The 22,136-nt window shown below is 42.7% G+C and overlaps 1 protein-coding gene across 10 annotated transcripts in view; it reads left to right on the top strand.

The window, feature by feature from the left end:
• Window positions 1–22,136, top strand: part of CNIH3 (cornichon family AMPA receptor auxiliary protein 3) — a 282,314-nt gene that overhangs the window by 78,140 nt on the left and 182,038 nt on the right. Inside the window, exon 1 of one of the 10 annotated variants that reach the window (XR_009517056.1) lies at window positions 19,320–19,339. The exons of the other annotated variants lie outside the window; for them this stretch is intronic. The gene's annotated coding sequence lies outside the window, so the exon portion shown is untranslated. Of the gene's footprint in view, window positions 1–19,319; window positions 19,340–22,136 lie in introns of those variants that run through there. 10 annotated transcript variants of the gene reach the window in all.

Genomic DNA, 22,136 nt, shown 5'->3' with positions numbered 1-22,136 from the left:
TTTTAGGACTCTTCTCAGCATAAGCCTGAAGTCTTAAGTACGTCGTAGAGGTATCTAGTCCTGGAGTCTTCTGATCAGAGTTTAGAAGCATGAGCTTGTTTAAGACTCTGGAAAGATCAGAAGAGAATGCTGGTGTCTTGAGCTGCTCACCACAGAGCCTTTGAGACATGCATCCACTTCCTTGGGTGTTCTGAGGAATCAAGCTATTCCTAGGTCCTGCATGGAACACGTGTTAATGATACATGCAACCTTCCTTGCCATGATACATGCAACACAACTCAGGAGTTCTCTGAAATGAAACCCCAAACTAGAAGCCTGCTCTGATAGCCCAGGAGAGATCCTGGAATTGAAAGGGGTGCAAATGAATAGAGCATATGCCAAATTACTTAGAATACTAAGCTCTTCTCCAAAGGAACCTAGTTTTCAATAGGAAAACCACCAAGGTAACTTGTTTAAGAATCTGTGTTGAGTTTGCAGGGTTATTCCAGGTATAATTTTCAAAAAGCCTTCCTAGAATGAGCCGCTCAAAAGTAAACTGCATGCATGCAGGGACTTTGTTCTGCTCATCTCTGTATCTCCAGGGCATATGACGGTGCTCAGTCCATAGGAGACACTCAGTACATTAAACTAATAGACGACTGGATGAATATGAAGTTCTTGTAGCTCCATCTCAGACCCCTGCTGCAATAAGCAGAGCTCTGTGCTGGGAAAGAGGACGACAGAAATTTACAGACACTTTCATTTCTGGCAACAGATCTGGTTTTACCCCAGTTGAGGCTGAGAAACTTGTGGACAAACTGAATGAATGGTCACCATCATTCCTCATCACCCTTAAATAAAACTCCAAACAGAAGAGATGATATTAGTGCCTGAAGTTTCCCCAAAGTCGATTTCTGGGGAGAAGTGAGCCAGAACACTTGCTGGTTTTCCAGCCTTTGTGTATTACATCCTGCCCAGCAGTGGGCATCCTTCCTGTTGAGTGACTAGGGCACAATACACAGCCTTGGGCTTCTCCACCCAGACTTAGCTCAGGATTCAGGCTGGTTATTGCTTTTTCTGTAGTCTGCTGTTTAGGTCATATTTACCTTAAGATTTAGCTTTACTGGAAATGATGGAGCAGGACCAAGGTCAGTTTCTGCCATTGAAAAGAGGCCGTGGAGACAGTTTTTAAAATCTAGAGCTGCACTGTGCAGTATGGTTGCCGCTAGCCAGCATGCGGCTATTGAAATTGAAATTAATTCAAACTAAATACCACTAAAATTCAGTTTCTCAATCATACTAGGCCACATTTCAAGTGCTCATATGACTCAAGTAGTCACACACGGCTAGTGACTACTATATTGGACAGTGCAGAGTAGAATGTTTCCATCACTGTAGAGAGTTCTGTTGGATAGTGTTAGTCTAGAGGAACCAGAGACCAAGTCTGGGAACCCAGCTGATGGGCAGGAAGCTTGCTCCCCAGGGTGACTCAACAACAGCTGCACTTCTGTTGCATCTCTTCTAGCACTGTTTACTATTATTATTTTTTCCAAATGCTACCCAAAGATTCACCGTGGCTAGGAAACAAAGGAAACAATTTCTCTGTTTCTACACTTGTTAACGTAGAGACAGCCTTGTAAAAGGGTGTAAAAGGGCATCCTGACTGGTTAAGAGATTATATTAGGTTGAACCATATGAAATCCCTTTTTTGTAGGTCAGAAAGGGCTAAATATCATCAAATTTATGAGGTTCAACCTAATTCAAGGGAAAGGGAAAGAGTGGTAGAGAAATGGGGAGGAAGAGCATCTGTGGCTTGTGTTCCTTTCTTAGTCCTCTGTTTGTATACTATGGTTTGGCGATAATACAGATAGTTTTTTGTTTGTTTGTTTGTTTGTTTTTGCGGTACGCGGGCCTCTCACTGTTGTGGCCTCTCCCGTTGCGGAGCAACAGGCTCCGGACGCGCAGGCTCAGCGGCCATGGCTCACGGGCCCAGCCGCTCCGCGGCATGTGGGATCTTCCCGGACCGGGGCACGAACCCGTGTCCCCTGCATCGGCAGGCGGACTCTCAACCACTGTGCCACCAGGGAAGCCCAATACAGATAGATTTAACTCAACAATGGATGGTTGACTGAATGCCTGCTTCTTTCTTGCCTGCCACTGCTGCGTAAAGAGAGGGTTATGTGTGTTTGTGGCAAATAGTCATGGAAGAGTTAGGAAGTATATAGCTGTGAGAAACAGAAAACCTGGCTTCATACATACTGTTTTCCTCACAAGCAGCCTGGATGTGGTAGTTCTAGAGCTGGGTGAGTAGTTCCATGACACCAAGGGCTCTGAATTGACATGTCTGCTTATTCTCTTGGCCTTCCCCTCATGGTTCACAAGATGGCTGCAGCAGCTCCAGGCATCACATCCTCATGTAATGATGTCCAGAGGCAGGAACTAAGAGCGGACTCAGGGGTGGGCAGGACAGCAAGTGAGCTTGCTGCATGGACCTCTCTTCCTTTAAGCGAGAAAAATCTTTCCCAGAGCCACACCTCCCCAGCAGATTTTCTCTCTGTCTTATCGACCAGAGTTTGTTATGACTCGACTCATTAAATAATCTGGAAAAGGGAAATGTGTTTATTAATCTTAGTTTAAACGTGGCCTGAAACTGGGCACATTTCCAAGCAAACAAAATGGAGATGTCATCAGCCAGGAAGAAGGAATAGGGGAAACGGACTCTGGGTAGGCAAGTCATACTATTTGCCCCAAGTTATTAAGATGCTTTCAGTTGGTAAATGACTTTTGAGAATATCTCTTGTTTTCACCTGCCTGACATCCACTGGGCCTCCTCAGTGATGCATACTGGTTCTCCTCTGCGTGTGGAGGGAGGGGGAAGGGACTCTTCCAGAATTCCATGGGTGGGAACATGATCTGAGGCTCAATTTCAGGACTTCTGTTTGAACTATTAGGAAGAGACACGTTCTCCTTACCCTGGGAGTCTGCGAAGATGGCATGCCAGTTAAAGCTGTTGGTGGCTATTTTGCCTGCCTGCCTGAACACATGAATGATACACATGCTAATACAACGAATGACACGTGATTACTTTGGTGTTTTTTTTTTTTTTTTTGGCTGCGCCATGCGCCTTGTGGGATCTTAGTCCCCCGACCAGGGATTGAACCAGCACCCTTGGCAATGAAGGCGTGGAGTCCTAACCACTGCACCACCAGAAAATTCCCATGAATGACACACAATGCTAACACAGAGGAAAGTAAAATGGAATGATAGGAGAAACTTGGTCTAAATGAAATTGCTTTACCCCTGTTTGCAGCTATGACAGACTGGGAGTCTGTCAGTCACATGACCTGATAAATGTGCCCCCCTCCTTTTTTTCACATAAGCTGGTTTGAATTGTGAATGATTCCTCATAGTTACCAGTACCTAGCAGTGAAGTCTTACAAGTGATAGGCTTTAAAATGTACCATCAAAGGCCAGTGAGGGTTTGTCTATCCCTGGCTGAGAAGTTAGCTCGTTTTGTTATGCTAACAAAGCAGCTAGTTATTCTCTCTTGGGACTCAGAGCCTGTGCCATTTGAAACGGAATCTTTTTTTTTTTTTAGTGTATATATATATTTTTATATTTTTATGTTTTTTACATCTTTATTGGAGTATAATTGCTTTACAATGGTGTGTTAGTTTCTGCTTTATAACAAAGTGAATCAGCTATACATATACATATGTCCCCATATCTCTTCCCTCTTGCACCTCCCTCCCTCCCACCCTCCCTATCCCACCCCTCCAGGCTGTCACAAAGCACCGAGCCAATATCCCTGTGCCATGCGGCTGCTTCCCACTAGCTATCTACCTTACTACGTTTGTTAGTGTGTATATGTCCATGCCTCTCTCTCGCCCTGTCATAGCTCACCCTTCCCCCTCCCCATAACCTCAAGTCCGTTCTCTAGGAGGTCTGCGTCTTTATTCCTGCTTTACCCCTAGGTTCTTCATGATATTTTTTTTCTTAAATTCCATATATATGTGTTAGCATACGGTATTTGTCTTTTTCTTTCTGACTTACTTCACTCTCTATGACAGACTCTAGGTCTATCCACCTCGTTACAAATAGCTCAATTTCGTTTCTTTTTATGGCTGAGTAATATTCCATTGTATATATGTGCCACATCTTCTTTATCCATTCATCCGATGATGGGCACTTAGGTTGTTTCCATCTCCGGGCTATTGTAAATAGAGCTGCAATGAACATTTTGGTACATGACTCTTTTTGAATTTTGGTTTTCTCAGGGTATATGCCCAGTAGTGGGATTGCTGGGTCATATGGTAGTTCTATTTGTAGTTTTTTAAGGAACCTCCATACTGTTCTCCATAGTGGCTGAACCAATTCACATTCCCACCAGCAGTGCAGGAGTGTTCCCTTTTCTCCACACCCTCTCCAGAACTTTTCAGGCTGTAGAATGTGTTGGCTGCTTCTTAAAGTTCTCAGTGAGTTTTTATGAGAAAGAGACAAGCTTCTCTCAAAGTTGGTCCAAGTAGAAGTAGAAAAAGAAGAAAAATATGTCTGATGAAAGAGGTCTTTTCTGCCTTTCATAGCTGAGAGTCAGGTAAAAGTATACCCTGCAGGATTGGAAGAGGTGAGTTCTCTGTCTTATGATGAAGTTTGTTCCAACAAAAGCAGGAAGACTAGAAACAGAACAGAAGATAAGACTAAAACCAGGAAGGAGCCTGAGCTGGATTGCCATTCATGCTCATGCTCATCAGAAGACATCATGGCAGAGTGAGAGCACAAGCCACAGGATGGGAGAAGATGTTACAGCACATATAACTGACAAAGCACCCATATCTGGAACTCCTACCAGCATACAAGAGACGATCCAATAGAAAAGTGGGCAGCATTGATCAATAGACATTTCACAAAAGGGGATATCCAAATAAACATGGGGAAATGCCAAACCTCACTTGTCATGAGAGAAATGCGATGAAAACAGCTAGGGGATTCCACTATAGATTCTACTAGAATAGCTAAAATAAAAAAGACAGATCATACCCGTGTTGTTGAACTGTTGGAGCCCTCAGACACTTCTGGTAGAAATGTAAATAGGTGCTTTGGAAAAGTGAGGTATTATCCATTAAAATTGAATGTGTGCATATCTTATTACCAAGCAATTCCACTCCTAGATATATGAGTGCATATGTACCAAAGTCACAACAATATTACAACAGTCCCAAATTGGAAAACGCTGAACGCCCATCAACAGCAAATGGGTAAATAATTGCAGTGAACGCTATACTCCAATGAACATGAACATTTGCTATATGAACTATATGAATTTGCTATATGAACATGAACTATTGCTATAGTTACTAGCAGGACTAAATCTGGCAGATATAATTTTGAGTGAAGAAGCTTGACATAAAAGAACACATCCTTAGGGTTCCATTTATGTAAGCTTCAAAAACAAGCAAAAACAACGTATGGGGTTAGAAATGAAGTGAGGACTTCCCTGGTGGCACAGTGGTTAAGAATGCGCCTGCCAATGCAGGGGACACGGGTTTGAGCCCTGGTCCAGGAATATCCCACGTGCCACGGAGCAACTAAACCCGTGCACTACAACTACTGAGCCTGCGCTCTAGAGTCCGCGAGCCACAACTACTGAGCCTGTGTGCTACAACTACTGAAGCCCATGTGCCTAGAGCCTGTGCTCCACAGCAAGAGAAGCCACCACAATGAGAAGCCTGCGCACTGCAACGAAGAGTACCCCCGGCTCGCTGCAACTGAAGAAAGCCCGCGTGCAGCAACGAAAACCCAACGCAGCCAAAAATAAATAAATAAAAAGAAATGAGGTGAATGGAGACCCTGGGGAGAAGGGGAGGGGGTCTGGTTGGGCTTTCGAGGGTCCTGATGTTGTCCTATTTCTTGACCTGGCACTGGTTACACTGGTGTGCTCACTTTGTGATAATTCATGTGTGATTTCAATACTTCTCTATCTGTCAATAACATAAAAAAAATCTTCTAATCATAGACTATGGAAGAAGAGAGATGGTTGTGAGAGTGCACATCAGTGATTCATTAAAATAATAATTATCCCCTGAGCTGCAGGGCAAGAAGCAGATTAGCTGAGCCTTCCCATCCCAGGCTCCAGTTTTGAATTTCACTGACGCAGAGGAGAAAATGGAGGCCGTTAAACTGAGAAGGAGGGTAGAGCCCTCAGGCTGCTGCTAGGAAACCAAACTCCCAGGCCAGAGTCTAGATTAAGGACAATCTCTCTTGCTTTGGTTAATGTCCCATGAAATGGCCAAATGCAAACTGACTGAACGACTACTAAGTAGTGCACTTCTGAGGGAGTTATTTTGCCAGAGAACTCCCAGCACGACTAACAGGGCTCGTGATCGCTCAGCCCTGGGGCAAGCCTGGATTGCCCACCCTGCGCCATCTGGAAGTGGGTCCTCAAAGATCCTCCCCGGTGTCCCTCCTCAGGTGGGAATGGAAGACAATGGGCAGAGGGGATCCTCTCAGAGAGCAGAACCGTGGTTGTCAGATGGGCCGGTAAGGACCCCACTCGCTGCTAGCGCACGAGTCCTTACTCATTCTGTCCAGCAGAACACAGTATAGGAAGAGGGCTGCTGATCATGGCATCTGTTTCCCCTTCTCATTTCCAATTGAGACATTCTATTGTATTATCCTATTTTCTGTTCACGCTTGTATGCAAGAATACTACTGTATATGTTGGGAGTGTTTATGTCTATCTTTTAGTCCGAAGGATGTCGAACTCTAAGTGCTATATCCGGACCTCATTGAGAGGAGTCCACATGACCCAGAGACCCTGGTCTTGGAGCTGGGTACAAGAACAGGACATAATTTTGGATTGTTTAAGACTGGTGAGGGAGTGCTTTAATTTTTGGATGTATGTGGCTTGGTTATATTATGTTAAGGATATAGATTATATTATATAGAATACAGATTATAGAAATTGTACAAATGGAAAGAAAGTTGTATAAAGATAACGAGAGGGTAGGGATGGATTGTAGAGTACGTTTGTTATTTTGCCTTCCAGTGTCAATTTCCTCTTTCTATGATAATAGCAAGGTTTTCTTTTGAAGAACTGTCCTTTTCCCAATTCTCAGACCATGTGGTCTTTTCCTTTCTCTTGGCCTTAGTGGCTGATCCGGAGATCAACCAGTGACAGAGGCCAGGAGCCCAAGCCATGAGATTCAATTTCTGAACTTTTAAGAATCTCCTGGGAGAGAGAAGTTCCCTTTGCACTGGTGTGAGCCTGGAGCTGCTGGGGGCTGTCCTGCATTGCATGGGAAGTGTCTGCCTAAATGTAGCCAATAAAGATGAAAACAGGGTAGGAGATGGAGAGAGACCAGGTTTTACAGCCTCATCCAGGTCTGATGACAATTACCCTCCCGTACCTTCTCATTGGATGAGCCACAAATATGTCATATTTTGCGTGAGACCATGTGATTGGGTTTCTGAAACTTGCAACTGAGAATCCTGTAGTCACAATCAGCTATGGGAAATGCATAAACACCTCTGTGTGCTTTGGGTATGTTTGGTGCCCTGCAGCTTTCCTTAACTAAAAGGCAGGCAGTGGCTTTTACTGAAACAGCTATCTTTCAGGAATTAACACAGTAAAGGGAAGACCTAGTTGAATATATTCCTCTGTTTCTTTGGTTTGGCATCCAAGGCCTAAGAGGACTTGTCCTTCGGCACACCACAAGCACACTGCTTGGTACTACGAATCCCCCTTTCCCCCTCCTCCCAGGTGAATGACGTCCAGCCCCCCACAGTCTGGGTATCCCGTTGTGAACTTCAGCTGAGTCAGTCCATCGATGCATGTATGTCACAATGATGGTGGCATGTTCTGCTCCACACATGCACACGTGCCAGCAGCATGTCCCACCCATGTTAGAGGGGTGGAGGCTGGTAGGTTTATCAGCCATGACCATTAGACCTAGGATGACATGGGATATAGCAAGACCAGTGGTGCTTAGGCTCAGGGATCTGTGGACTGAGGAACAAGGGGGTAAAACAGTGAGATTAAGGAATGATGGTTCCCGGAAGTACGAGTGGAAGGAACCAAAGGCTGAGTAGAAGAGGTATCAGAATAGGAGCCAGAAAGCACCGGACAAGAATCAGGAACTGGCAAGACAGGGAAGACCTGAGGCAGGGATGCTCTGAGGAGACACTGGGGAGGCCGACCATGTCCTGGGGGATGGGGTTTGTGCTGCTCAAGGCTATTTTGAAGCATCTGCCTAAGCTCCGTGCTGCCACTAAGGAACCACCAGAGGCCTGGAGGGCACTCAGGTGTCCCTATCGTCCTCCACTTCAGCTGATGGGACCATGTCTAACACCACAGGGTGCTCTGGTCAGAGGTCAGGGTGTCGGAACAGCAGATTCACTTGCCCACATTTACCACTTATGCTTTTTCTTATTTATTTATTTTTTAACATCTTTATTGAAGTATAATTGCTTTACAACGTTGTGTTCGTTTCTGCTTTATAACAAAGTGAATCAGTTATACATATACGTATGTTCCCATACCTCTTCCCTCTTGCGTCTCCCTCCCTCCACCCTCCCTATCCCACCCCTCTAGGTGGTCACAAAGCACCGAGCTGATCTCCCTGTGCTATGCGGCTGCTTCCCACTAGCTCTCTATTTTACATTTGGTAGTGTATATGTGTCCAGGCCGCTCTCTCACTTCATTCCAGCTTACACTTCCCTCTCCCCGTGTCCTCAAGTCCATTCTCTACGTCTGCGTCTTTATTCCTGTCCTGCCCCAGGTTTTTCAGAACCTTTTTTTTTTTTTAGATTCCATATATATGTGTTAGCATATGGTATTTGTTTTTCTCTTTCGGACTTACTTCACTCTATATGACAGTCTCTAGGCCCATCCACCTCACGACAAATAACTCAATTTCGTTTCTTTTTATGGCTGAGTAATATTCCATTGTATATATGTGCCACATCTTCTTTATCCATTTATCTGTCGATGGACACTTAGGTTGCTTCCATGTCCTGGCTATTGTAAATAGAGCTGCAATGAATATTTTGGTACATGACTCTTTTTGAATTCTGGTTTTATCAGGGTATATGCCCAGTAGTGGGATTGCTGGGTCGTATGGTAGTTCTATTTTTAGTTTTTTAAGGAACCTCCGTACTGTTCTCCATAGTAGCTATATGAATTTACATTCCCACCAACAGTGCAAGATGGTTCCTTTTTCTCCACACCCTCTCCAGCATTTATTGTTTGTAGATTTTTTGATGATGGCCATTCTGACTGGTGTGAGGTGATACCTCATGGTAGTTTTCATTTGCATTTCTCTAGTGATTAGTCATGTTGAGCATCCTTTCATGTGTTTGTTGGTGATCTGTATATCTTTGGAGAAATGTCTATTTAAGGCTTCTGCCCATTTTTGGATTGGGTTGTTTGTTTGTTTGATAATGAGCTGCATGAGCAGCTTGTAAATTTTGGAGATTAATTCTTTGTCAGTTGCTTCATTTGCAAATACTTTCTCCTATTCTGAGGTTGTCTTTTGGTCTTGTTTATGGTTTCCTTTGCTGTGCAAAAGCTTTGAAGTTTCATTAGGTCCCATTTGTTTATTTTTGTTTTTATTTCCATTTTTCTAGGAGGTGGATCAAAAAGGATCTTGCTGTGATTTATGTCTTAGAGTGTTCTGCCTATGTTTTCGTCTAACAGTTTTATAGTGTCTGGCCTTACATTTAGGTCTTTAATCCATTTTGAGTTTATTTTTGTATATGGTGTTAGGGAATGTTCTAATTTCATTCTTTTACATGTAGCTGTCCAGTTTTCCCAGCACCACTTATTGAAGAGGCTGTCTTTTCTCCATTGTATATTCTTGCCTCCTTTATCAAAAATAAGGTGACTATATGTGTGTGGGTTTATCTCTGGACTTTCTATCCTGTTCCATTGATCTATATTTCTGTTTTTGTTCCAGTACCGTACTGTCTTGATTACTGTAGCTTTGTAGTATAGTCTGAAGTCAGGGAGCCTGATTCCTCCAGCTCCGTTTTTTTTCCCTCAAGACTGCTTTGGCTATTTGGGGTCTTTTGTGTTTCCATACAAACTGTGAAATTTTTTGTTCTAGTTCTGTGAAAAATGCCATTGGTAGTTTGATAGGGATTGCATTGAATCTGTAGTTGCTTTGGGTAGTATAATCGTTTTCACAATGTTGATTCTTCCAATCCAAGAACTTGGTATATCTCTCCATCTGTTTGTATCATCTTTAATTCCTTTCATGAAAGTCTTATAGTTTTCTGCATACAGATCTTTTGTCTCCTTAGGTAGGTTTATTGCTAGTTATTTTATTCTTTTTGTTGCAGTGGTAAATGGGAGTGTTTCCTTAATTTCTGTTTCAGATTTTTCATCATTAATGTATAGGAATGCCAGAGATTTCTGTGCATTAATTTTGTATCCTGCTACTTTACCAAATTCATTGATTAGCTCTAGTAGTTTTCTGGTAGCATCTTTAGGATTCTTTATGTATAGTATCACATCATCTGCAAACAGTGACAGCTTTACTTCTTCTTTTCTGATTTGCATTCCTTTTATTTCTTTTTCTTCTCTGATTGCTGTGGCTAAAACTTCCAAAACTATGTTGAATAATAGAAGTGAGAGTGGGCAACCTTGTCTTGTTCCTGATCTTAGTGGAAATGGTTTCAGTTTTTCACCATTGAGAACGATGTTGGCTGTGGGTGTGTCATATATGGCCTTTATTATGTTGAGGTACGTTCCCTCTATGCCTACTTTCTGGAGGGTTTTTATCATCAATGGGTGTTGAATTTTGTCAAAAGCTTTTTCTGCATCTATTGAGATGATCATATGGTTTTTCTCCTTCAGTTTGTTAAGATGGTTTATCACTTTGATTGATTTGTGTATATTGAAGAATCCTTGCATTCCTGGAATAAACCCCCCTTGATCATGGTGTATGATCCTTTTAATGTGCCTTTGGATTCTGTTTGGTAGTATTTTGTTGAGGATTTTTGCATCTATGTTCATCAGTGATATTGACCTGTAGTTTTCTTTTTTGTGACATCTTTATCTGCTTTTGGTATCAGGGTGATGGTGGCCTCGTAGAATGAGTATGGGAGTATTCCTCCATCTGCTATAGTTTGGAAGAGTTTGAGAAGGATAGGTGTTAGCTCTTCTCTAAATGTTTGATAGAATTCTCCTGTGAAGCCATCTGGTCCTGGGCTTTTGTTCGTTGGAAGATTTTTAATCACAGTCTCAATTTCAGTGCTTATGATTGGTCTGTTTATATTTTCTATTTCTTCCTGTTTCAGTCTTGGAAGGGTGCGCTTTTCTAGAATTTATCCATTTCTTCCAAGTTGTCCATTTTATTGGCATAGAGATGCTTGTAGTAATCTCTCATGATCCTTTGTATTTCTGCAGTGTTAGTTGTTACTTCTCCTTTTTCATTTCTAATTCTATTGATTTGACTCTTCTCCCTTTTTTTCTTGATGAGTCTGGCTAATGATTTATCAGTTTTGTTTATCTTCTCAAAGAACCAGCTTTTAGTTTTATTGATCTTTGCTATGGTTTCCTTCATTTCTTTGTCATTTATTTCTGATCTGATCTTTATGATTTCTTTCCTTCTGCTAACTTTGGGAGTTTTTTGTTCTTTCTCTAATTTCTTTAGGTGTAAGGTTAGGTTGTTTATTTGAGATGTCTCTTGTTTCTTGAGGTAAGATTGTATTGCTATAAACTTCCCTCTTAGAACTGCTTTTGCTGTAGCCCGTAGGTTTTGGGTCATCGTGTTTTCATTGTCATTTGTTTCTTCGTATGTTTTGATTTCCTCTTTGATTTCTTCAGTGATGTCTTGGTTATTTAGTAGTGAACTGTTTAGCCTCCATGTGTTTATAATTTTTACAGATTTTTTCCTGTAATTGATACCTAGTCTCATAGCATTGTGGTCAGAAAAGACACTTGATACCATTTCAATTTTCTTAAATTTACCAGGGCTTGATTTGTGATTCAAGATATGATCTATCCTGGAGAATGTTCCATGAGCACTTGAGAAGAAAGTGTATTCTGTTGTTTTTGTCCTGTAAGTATCAATTAAGTCCATCTTGTTTAATGTATCATTTAAAGCTTGTGGTTCCTTATTTATTTTCATTTTGGATGATCTGTCCATTGATGAAAGTGGGGTGTTAAAGTCCCCTACTGTGATTGTGTTACTGTTGATTTCCCCTTTTATGGCTCTAAGCATTTGCCTTATGTATTGAGGTGCTCCTATGTTGCATGCAAAAATATTTACAATTGTTATATCTTCTTCTTGGATTGATCCCTCAATCATTATGTAGTGTCCTCCTTTGTCTTTTGTAATAGTCTTTATTTTAAAGTCTATTTTGTCTGATATGAGAATTGCTACTGTAGCTTTCTTTTGATTTCCATTTGCATGGAATATCTTTTTCCATCCCTTCACTTTCAGTCTGTATGTGTCCCTAGGTCGGAAGTGGGCCTTTTGTAGACAGCATACATACGGGTCTTGTTTTGTATCCGTTCAGCCAGTCTATGTCTTTTGGTTGGAGCATTTAATCCATTTACATTTATGGTAATTATCAATATGTATGTTCCTATTACCATTTTCTTAATTGTTTTGGGTTTGTTATTGTAGGTCTTTTCCTTCTCTTGTGTTTCCTGCTGAGAGAAGTTTCTTTGGCATTTGCTGTAAAGCTGGTTTGGTGGTGCTGAAGTCTCTTAGCTTTTGCTTGTCTGTAAAGGTTTTAAATTCTGTGTTGAATCTCAATGAGATCCTTGCTGGGTAGAGTAATCTTGGTTGTAGGTTTTTCCCTTTCATCACTTTAAATATGTCCTGCCAGTCCCTTCTGGCTTGTGGAGTTTCTGCTGAAAGATCAGCTGTTAACCTTATGGGGATTCCCTTGTATGTTATTTGTTGCTTTTCTCTTGCTGCTTTTAATATTTTTCCTTTGTATTTAATTTTTGATAGTTTGATTAATATGTGTCTTGACATGTTTCTCCTTGAATTTACCCTGTATGGGACTCTCTGTGCTTCCTGGACTTGATTGACTATTTCCTTTCCCATATTAGGGAAGTTTTCAACTGAAATCTCTTCAAATATTTTCTCAGTCCCTTTCTTTTTCTCTTCTTCTTCTGGGACCCCTATAATTCGAATGTTAGTGCGTTTGATGTTGTCCCAGAGGTGTCTGAGACTGTCCTCAGTTCTTTTCATTCTTTTTTCTTTATTCTGCTCTGCAGTAGTTATTTCCACTGTTTTATCTTCCAGGTCACTTATCCGTTCTTCTGCCTCAGTTATTCTGCTATTGATTCTTTCTGGAGAATTTTTAATTTCGTTTATTTTGTTGTTCATCATTGTTTGTTTGCTATTTAGTTCTTCTAGGTCCCTGTTGATTGTTTCTTGTATTTTGTCCAATCTATTTCCAAGATTTTGGAACATCTTTACTATCATTACTCTGAATTCTTTTTCAGGTAGATTGCCTATTTCCTCTTCATTTGTTTGGTCTGGTGTGTTTTTACCTTGCTCCTTCATCTACTGTGTGCTTCTCTGTCTTCTCATTTTGCTTATCTTACTGTGTTTGGGGTCTCCTTTTTGCAGGCTGCAGGTTCGTAGTTCCCGTTGTTTTTGGTGTCTGCCCCCCAGTGGCTAAGTTTGGTTCAGTGGGTTGCGTAGGCTTCCTGGTGGAGGGGACTGATGTCTGTGTTCTAGTGGATGAGACTGGGTCTTGTCTTTCTGTTGGGCAGGAACACGTCTGTGACCTTATTATGATTTTAGGCAGCCTCTCTGCTAATGGGTGGGGTCGTGTTCCTGTCTTGCTAGTTGTTTGGCATAGCGTGTCCAGCACTGTAGCTTGCTGGTCGTTGAGTGGAGCTGTGTCTTAGTGCTGAGATGGAGATCTCTGGGAGAGCTTTTGCTGTTTGATATTATTTGGAGCCAGGAGGTCTCTGGCAGACCAATATCCTGAACTTGGCTCTCACACCTCAGAGGCACAGGTCTGACACCTGCCCGGAGCACCAAGACCCTGTCAGCCACACGGCTCAAAAGAAAAGGGAGAAGAAAGAAAGAGAGAGAGAGAGAGAGAGAGAGAGAGGGAGGGGGAGAGAGAGAGAGAGAGAGGGAGGGAGGGAGGGAGGGAGGGAGGCAGGAAGGAAGGACGAAAGAAAGGAAGAAAAGAAAGAAAGAAAGGGATGGAGGGAGGAAGGAAGGAAGAATAAAATAGTTATTAAAATAAACAATAAAAAAGTTAAAAATTAAAAGTAAAAGGGAAAAGAAAAGAAAGAAAGAAGAGAAGAAGGAAACCAAAAAACAAATCCACCAATGATAAAAATTGCTAAAAACTATACCAAAAAAACCCAAAACCCCAAAATGGACAGACAGAACCCTAGGACAAATGGTAAAAGCAAATCTATACAGACAAAATCACCCAAAGAAGCATAAACATACACACTGACAAAGAGAGAAAAAGGAAAAAGAAATCTATCTATCTATATAAAAAAAGAAGAATAGAGCAAGCAAATCAGTAAACAAATCTACCAATGATAATGAGCTCTAAACACTAAACTAAGATAAACATAAAACCAGAAACAAATTAGATGCAGAAAGCGAACCCCAAGTCTACCGTTGCTCCCAAAGTCCACTGCCTCAATTTTGGGATGATTTGTTGTCTATTCAGCTATTCCACAGATGCAGGGTACATCAAGTTGATTGTGGAGATTTAATCTGCTGCTCCTGAGGCTGCTGGGAGAGATTCCCCTTTCTCTTCTTTGTTCTCACAGCTCCTGGGGTTCAGCTTTGGATTTGGCCCCGCCTCTGCTTGTAGGTCACCTGAGGGCGTCTATTCTTCGCTCAGACAGGACGGGGTTAAAGGAGCAGCTGATGCGGGGGCTCTGGCTCACTCAGGCCAGGGGGAGGGAGGGGCACGGAGTGCAGGGTGAGCCTGCGGCGGCAGAGGCCGGCATGACGTTGCACCAGCCAGAGGCGCGCCATGCGTTCTCCCGGGGAAGTTGTCCCTGGATCACGGCCCCTGGCAGTGGTGGGCTGCACAGGCTCCCGGGAGGGGAGGTGAGGATAGTGACCTGTGCTCGCACACAGGCTTCTTGGTGGCGGCAGCAGCAGCCTTAGCGTCTCACGCCCGTCTCTGGGGTCCGTGCTGTTAGCGGCGGCTCGCGCCTGTCTCTGGAGCTTGTTTAGGCAGTGGTCTGAATCCCCTCTCCTCGTGCACCCCAAAACAATGGTCTCTTGCCTCTTAGGCAGGTCCAGACTTTTTCCTGGACTCCCTCCTGGCTAGCTGTGGCGCACTAGCCCCCTTCAGGCTGTGTTCACGCAGCCAGCCTCCAGTCCTTTTCCTGGGATCTGACCTCCGAAGTAGCCGGAGCCTCAGCTCCCATCCCCCGCCCATCCCAGCAGGTGAGCAGACAAGCCTCTCGGGCTGGTGAGTGCTGGTCGGCACCAATCCTCTGTGCGGGAATCTCTCCGCTTTGCCCTCCGCACCCCTGTTGCTGCGCTCTCCTCCGTGGCGCTGAAGCTTCTCCCCCTGCCACCCCCCCCCCCCCGTCTCCGCCAGTGAAGGGGCTTCCTAGTGTGTGGAAACCTTTCCTCCTTCACAGCTCCCTCCCAGAGGTGCAGGTCCCATCCCTATTCTTTTGTTTCTGTTTTTTTCATTTTTCTTTTACCCTATCCAGGTACGTGGGGAGTTTCTTGCCTTTTGGGAAGTCTGAGGTCTTCTGCCAGCGTTCAGTAGGTGTTCTGTAGGAGTTGTTCCACATGTAGATGTATTTCTGATGTATTTGTGGGGAGGAAGGTGATCTCCACGTCTTACTCCTCTGCCATCTTGAAGGTCTCTCTCCTGCTTTTTCTATTAAGAATGACTGTATCAGGCTTCCCTGGTGGCGCAGTGGTTGAGAGTCCACCTGCCAATGCAGGGGACACGGGTTCGTGTCCTGGTCCGGGAAGATCCCACATGCCGCGGAGCGGCTGGGCCCGTGAGCCATGGCCGCTGAGCCTGCGCGTCCGGAGCCTGTTGCTCCGCTATGGGAGAGGCCACAACAGTGAGAGGCCCGCGTACCGCAAAAAAAAAAAAAAAAAAAAAAAAGAATGACTGTATCTTCAAATGAACTTACTTACAAAACAGAAATAGATGCACAGACATAGAAAAGAAACTTATGGTTACCAAAGGGAAAAGGGCGGGGCAGGGATGGATTAGGATGGGAGTATATGCATATATATAAAATAGATAACCAACAAGGACCTATTGTATAGCACAGGGAACTATACTTAATATTTTGTAATAACCTATAAGGGAAAAGAATCTGAAAAAGAATACATATATATAACTGAATCACTGTGCTGTACAGCTGAAACTAACACAACATTGTACATCAACTATACTTCAATTTAAAAAGTTATGGCAAAAATAAAAGAATGTTTGCATCTTATCATCCCACCAAATTTGAAGTCACAACTCCTCCCCAGCATCTGGCACCATGTAGACCAGAAGTAGGTGCTGAAAAAAGCTTGGTGAGTTTGACTGCTCACTCCATGTTGGTGCCTGTGGGGTATGTGCCTGGGGGGAAACGAAGCCGAATCCGGCACAGACCTGCCCACTGGGGGCCTGTGCTGACTTGGGGAAGTGTGGGGAGGGGACTCCAGCCTGCGTCCAATCCTGGGTCTGACGGACCTTGCCAACAGTGGCTTCTACTTACCACCCATCTGTTCAAGGAATCTTGTGAGCTCCTAAGATAATTTTTTGCTCCTGACAGAGAGAGAGAGAAAGTACTGTTTCTTACTGCAGAAGACTTGACTTCTTCATTTCACAAAAGCAGCAGCGAAATGGCTGTTGACTAAAATCGTGAACTTTGCCTGATGGTCGTCGGTAAGGCAGCAGGCCCTAAAACAGGGGCTGGTGCTGGTAAATACTGAGTAAGATAGGGGCTGGTGCTGGTCAAAGAAGTGCTGATAGCAGGTTCTCTTTGATGAACACTTCGTTACCAGTAACTCCACTCTGTATTTATAGCACAATATGATCTTACAAAAGGTCTCTGATGGAATGTTATATGGATTTCAGGCAAAGTGATTTCTAAAAAGACTTTTAAAGTCATAGAAGCTTAACCTTGATATAATGTTAAGCAATAAAAACAAGTTCAAATACATAAAGTTTGTATGTACAAAGTTATATATATATGTATGTACACACACATATATACATTTGTCTATATCTGCATCTACATACTTAACACACACACAAAATTAATAGGAAATGCCCAGTGTTAATAGTGGTTTCCCTTAGGTCATGGAACGATGTGACGTGGGTTTTCTCCTTTTGTATTTCCAAATGCTTTATAACGATTGTGTATTATTTTTCTACACGAATATATATTTTATGATCAGAATATGAAGACCCAATTGTTTTTAAAAATAGGGGGTGGTGGTGGGATGAATTGGGAGATTGGAATTGACATATATACACTAATATGTATAAAATAGATAGCTGATAAGAACCTGCTCTATAAAAAATTAAATAATAAAAAAATAATGAGCTGAAGCCTACAAATGATAATAATGTATTTGAAAATGTCACATGTGGGTTGTATCACAAACATCCCATGTTTTAGAGATTGCCCAACTTGGTTATGGTCATCCAGGAAGCTAATGGTGGGACTGAGAATTAAGTGTGGGGAATTTTGAGGAACTTGGCCGTCTTCCGGCAAGTCCTTGCCCACGTGCCTAAAGAAGACAGACTGATGACATCTCTTATTGCACAGCGTGTGTGTCATTTGTGGGGCCAGGAGATGGAAGCTGCAGGGAAATATCTTCCAGGGAAGTATCTCCCAGGCGGCTCTCACTGCACCCACCTGAGATGGAAGGCAGCATGAGTCTGATCTGTCACAGGCTTCCTGAATATCGGTCCCCAGCTTTTTGTAGTTCAGAGTGACCGTTCAGCTTTGTTCTTTCTTTGTGTTACACTGGGATCCAATTGTTCATTGGCACAGAGAAACCGAGTGTTTTCACTTTGATACATCAATCTGTCCATCTGCTGGTGTATTTATTTACCAGCATATTTGCAGGGAAGACTGCACGCAAAAGACGGTGTGGCAGAAGAAGTGAATTCAGGTATGGGCAGTGGGTAGGTGTGCAATTGTACTATTCCATCTTCTCAGGCCAGGGATTTTGATGTGAGGTGGGAATGCTATTAAAGTGGTCAGCATTAGCAAGAAGAAAGTGCTGTCTTGGAGATGTGCCCCTCTGAATAATCAGAAGGATCTGGGTCTCCATCAGATTCACTCAGTGACTTATGCTGCCCCTGCAAGGTGAAGCTCAGATGCTACTGGGGGGACAGTTGGTGGAGGAGGACAGAGGGAACTATGGGGTCCGTGACATAGAGGGACAGAGAGGGAAGATTATTTTCCAATGCCCATCGAGGAGTTCTCTGGGGGGATTCCATGGTGAAAATAAAGAATCCTTTTGACGCTGTAGATATATATGCCTAACCTGCTAAAAGTAAGACTTCTTTCTGATAATGGACTCGGCCTTCATGCCTTACCAGGTGTGATGGGCAAAGTGAGGGGTTAGAGATCCTAAATTTCTGCATGAAGATCCACGGGGGGGAGTCAGCTTGGCCTTGCTGAGTGCCTGCTGTGTGCTGTCCTCAAGTCATGCTGTGGAGACGAGGAAAACTGTTTCTCTTCTGGGGCGGTGGAGTCTGCACTTCTGTGAAGCCTGGGACTCGGGCGAAGCTCCTGCCAAATGCCTCCTCTGCAGTCCTCTAGAGCATAGAGTTTCCAGGACGAAGGCTGGAGGGAGCTAGAGAATATGATGCAAAGTCTGGTTTATATAAATAATTATTTATATGTCACTGTATTTTGTTTTTGAAGTTTATATGTGCCTCTATTCTTGAGCGATTGCCCAGTTATTTTAATGAAATGGAGTAAATTAAGTTGCATAAATCAAGTCTCAGATGGCATTTGGTTGTTGCAACATAATTATTCACAAGTTTCTGTTATCAGTATTAAAAACATTCGTGGGTTATAGGTTTTAGAGTTTATGAAAGATTTGCATAAACTGTATCTCATTTAATACAGCAAGCCTATGAAGTAGGGATTTTTGTGTGTGTGTGTGTGTGTGTGGTACGCGGGCCTCACACTGTTGTGGCCTCTCGCATTGCAGAGCACAGGCTCCGGACGTGCAGGCTCAGCAGCCATGGCTCACGGGCCCAGCTGTTCCACGGCATGTGGGATCTTCCCGGACAGGGACACGAACCCGTGTTCCCTGCATCGGCAGGCGGACTCTCAACCACTGCGTCACCAGGGAAGACCTGAAGTAGGGCTTTTTATCCGTGCTTTACAGATGAAGAGAGTGAGGCTCAGAGGGTGAGATGCATTCAAAACCATACAGCGAATAAGAATCAGAACTGGGATTTGTAACCCTTCATTTCTTACTGTAAGCACAGCATTCTTTCCATCTTTCCATTCTTCTCCTCCTTTACCTCTTGGGCTTAAAATGAACTCTCCCCTGGCTAACTGGATAAGGCAGACTTTCTAGCATGGAATTGGTGGCTCAGAGCTTAGGGCATCTTTCTCTCTTCCTATCATGTTGATTTGCAGATATCAAGGAGAGATTCAGGATGGTGGGAGAATGAGAGCATATTGTACTTCAGTTGTAACCACACTCGTTTCTCCATTAATTTACTAAGTATTTACTCTATGCCATGCACTGATCTAGGGTCTGGGGGGTACAGTGGGGAATGAGGCAGATGTGGATCCTGCCCTCAGGCAGCCTAGAGCCTCACAGGGAAGACAAGTATTAAAGAAGCCATTATTCACCCTACTGAATGCTATCAAGAGGTGCACCATGCACCTTTATACAATACGGGGTCTGAGACAGGAAGATCCAAACTTGGCGTATCTGGTAAGGCTCCCAAGAGAGAGTGATGTTCAAGCCAAGAGTAGAATTAGCTAAACAGAGTTCTAGGTCATGTGGAATGAGACACTTTTGAAGAATTGAAAGAACGTCAGTCCAGCTGGAATGAGTAAAGAGAAGGATATAGATAGACCAATGAAAGTGAGCTGGGACCAGGTTATGAAGGGAATGCAAAAACTCCTATCTTTATCCTAAAAGTTATGGGAAATAATTGAAGGATTTTTAGCAGGAGTGTGACATGATCAGATTTGAATTTTCAAAGTATCATTGTAGCTGTACTGTGTATGACAAATATGTGTATGAGTTTTGGACTTGGTGAGTTTGAGGTGGCTATGTGACACCCAAATGATTGATGGACAGGTGGGCAACCAGAGCTTAGGAGAAAGTCTAGGGTACAGCGGCAGATGAGAGAGGGTTTGGCATAAGTGAAACCAAGAGAGTGGATGAAGTCTACTTGGGGCAAAGGTAGAGAGAGAGCAGGTTTTTAGTAGCTATCTATTTTATACATATTAGTGTTTTATTCTACAAACATTTATTGACCATGATGTGCCTGGGAGTATTCTAGTACTTGGGCTGCAGAATAAAAAAGACGAAGATCCCTGCTCTGTGGGCTTATATTCTAGTTTGGGAGGTAAAACTGAAATACTTCAGCGAAGAAGAAGGAGAAGGAGAAGGAGAAGGTGAAGAAGGAGAAGAAGAAGAAGAAGAACACCACTGCCCTAACAAATTCCCCAAAACTACGTAGCTTAAAAGAACAGAAATTTATTCTCTCACAGTTTTGAATGCTAGAAGTCCAGAGTCAAGGTGTCCATGGTGCCATCCTCTTTCTGAAGGATCCAGGGGAGAATCTGTTCCATGCCTTTCTCTTAGCATTTTTCGTTACCAGCCATCCTTGACATTCCTTGCTTTGTAGGTGTATCACTCCAGTCTCTGCCTTGTCATCACATGTGTTCTCCCTGTTTTGTCTGTCTCAGTGTCTCTTCTCCTCTTCTTATAAGGACACCAGTCATATTGGATTAGGGTCCACACTAATTCAGGATGACCTCACCATTTTTTTTAAATTTTTTAAATTTTTTTGTTGAAGTATAGTTGATTTACAATGTTTCAGGTGTAGAGCAAAGTGATTCAGTTATAAATATAAATATATATATATTTATTCTTTTTCAGATTATTTTCCATTATAGGTTATTACAAGATATTGAATATAGTTCCCCTTGCTATACAGTAGGTCCTTGTTGTTTATCTATTTTATATATAGTAGTGTGTATTCATTAATTCCAAATTCCTAGTTTATCCCTCTCCCCACCTTCCCCTTTGGTAACCATATGTTTGTTTTCGAAAGTATGACCTCATCTTAACTCTATTCCACTTGCATAGATCCTATTTCCTAATAAGGTCACATTTACAGGTACTGGGTACAGTTACCTTACAGGTATTGGTACAGTTAGAACCTCAACGTATCTTTCTAGACGACACAGTTCAACCTATAACACCTGCTAAGCAAATAGTAGCTGACTAATTATTATTTGCTGAATAAGTAAATGAAATGAATGACATGTGATTGGATATAAGATGTGTGCCTAGTTTCATGAGACTACTGTTTATCCGAAATGGAGGAGTTTGGACAATGCCTTATCAAGGGTGGCAAAGCTTGTTAATTGAAATGCTGATTTGATTTTATAGGGCCAGGCAATGGACAATTATAGCTTACAGTTTGAGATTTAAGAATTTTAGATTTTCAATTTATCTAAAGATGTCACCATATTTTTGTCCCTTGATTCTGTAAAAAATGACTGTTAAAAATACCATTTGCCAGCTTGGAACACCCAAGAAGCAAGTCTGTGGTCTCCGAACAGAGATTATTTTTCTCGAGTTAATGTCTTTGAAAGTGGCAGTAATGGACTCAGGAAAGCAAACATGGAAAAAGCTAGTGTTAAGATGAGCATCATTTTCTATAATCAAAGAGTCTAAATATAGCCTCTATGATTATATATCAATGCCATAGACAGCATCTTCCCCCTGAACTTCCTCAAGTCTATCAGAAACATGACCCATTACATTTCTCACCTTTTCACAGCTTCATCAGAGGGGCTGTTATTTTGGTTCACCAGTAGGACTGAATCAGCAATGAAGAAATCTAGGAGGCTGGTTTCTTCTTAAATCCCCCATGCTGGGCCCTGTAGGCGGACACAAGTGCTGTGCTGGCAGGTACTAATGGCTGTAGGTAGCGTGCTTTGCAGGTTCAGC

The sequence above is a fragment of the Delphinus delphis genome, chromosome 1 (assembly GCF_949987515.2).
Source record: "Delphinus delphis chromosome 1, mDelDel1.2, whole genome shotgun sequence".
Classification (NCBI taxonomy): domain Eukaryota; kingdom Metazoa; phylum Chordata; class Mammalia; order Artiodactyla; family Delphinidae; genus Delphinus; species Delphinus delphis.
This window is presented reverse-complemented; position numbering and strand designations above follow the sequence as displayed.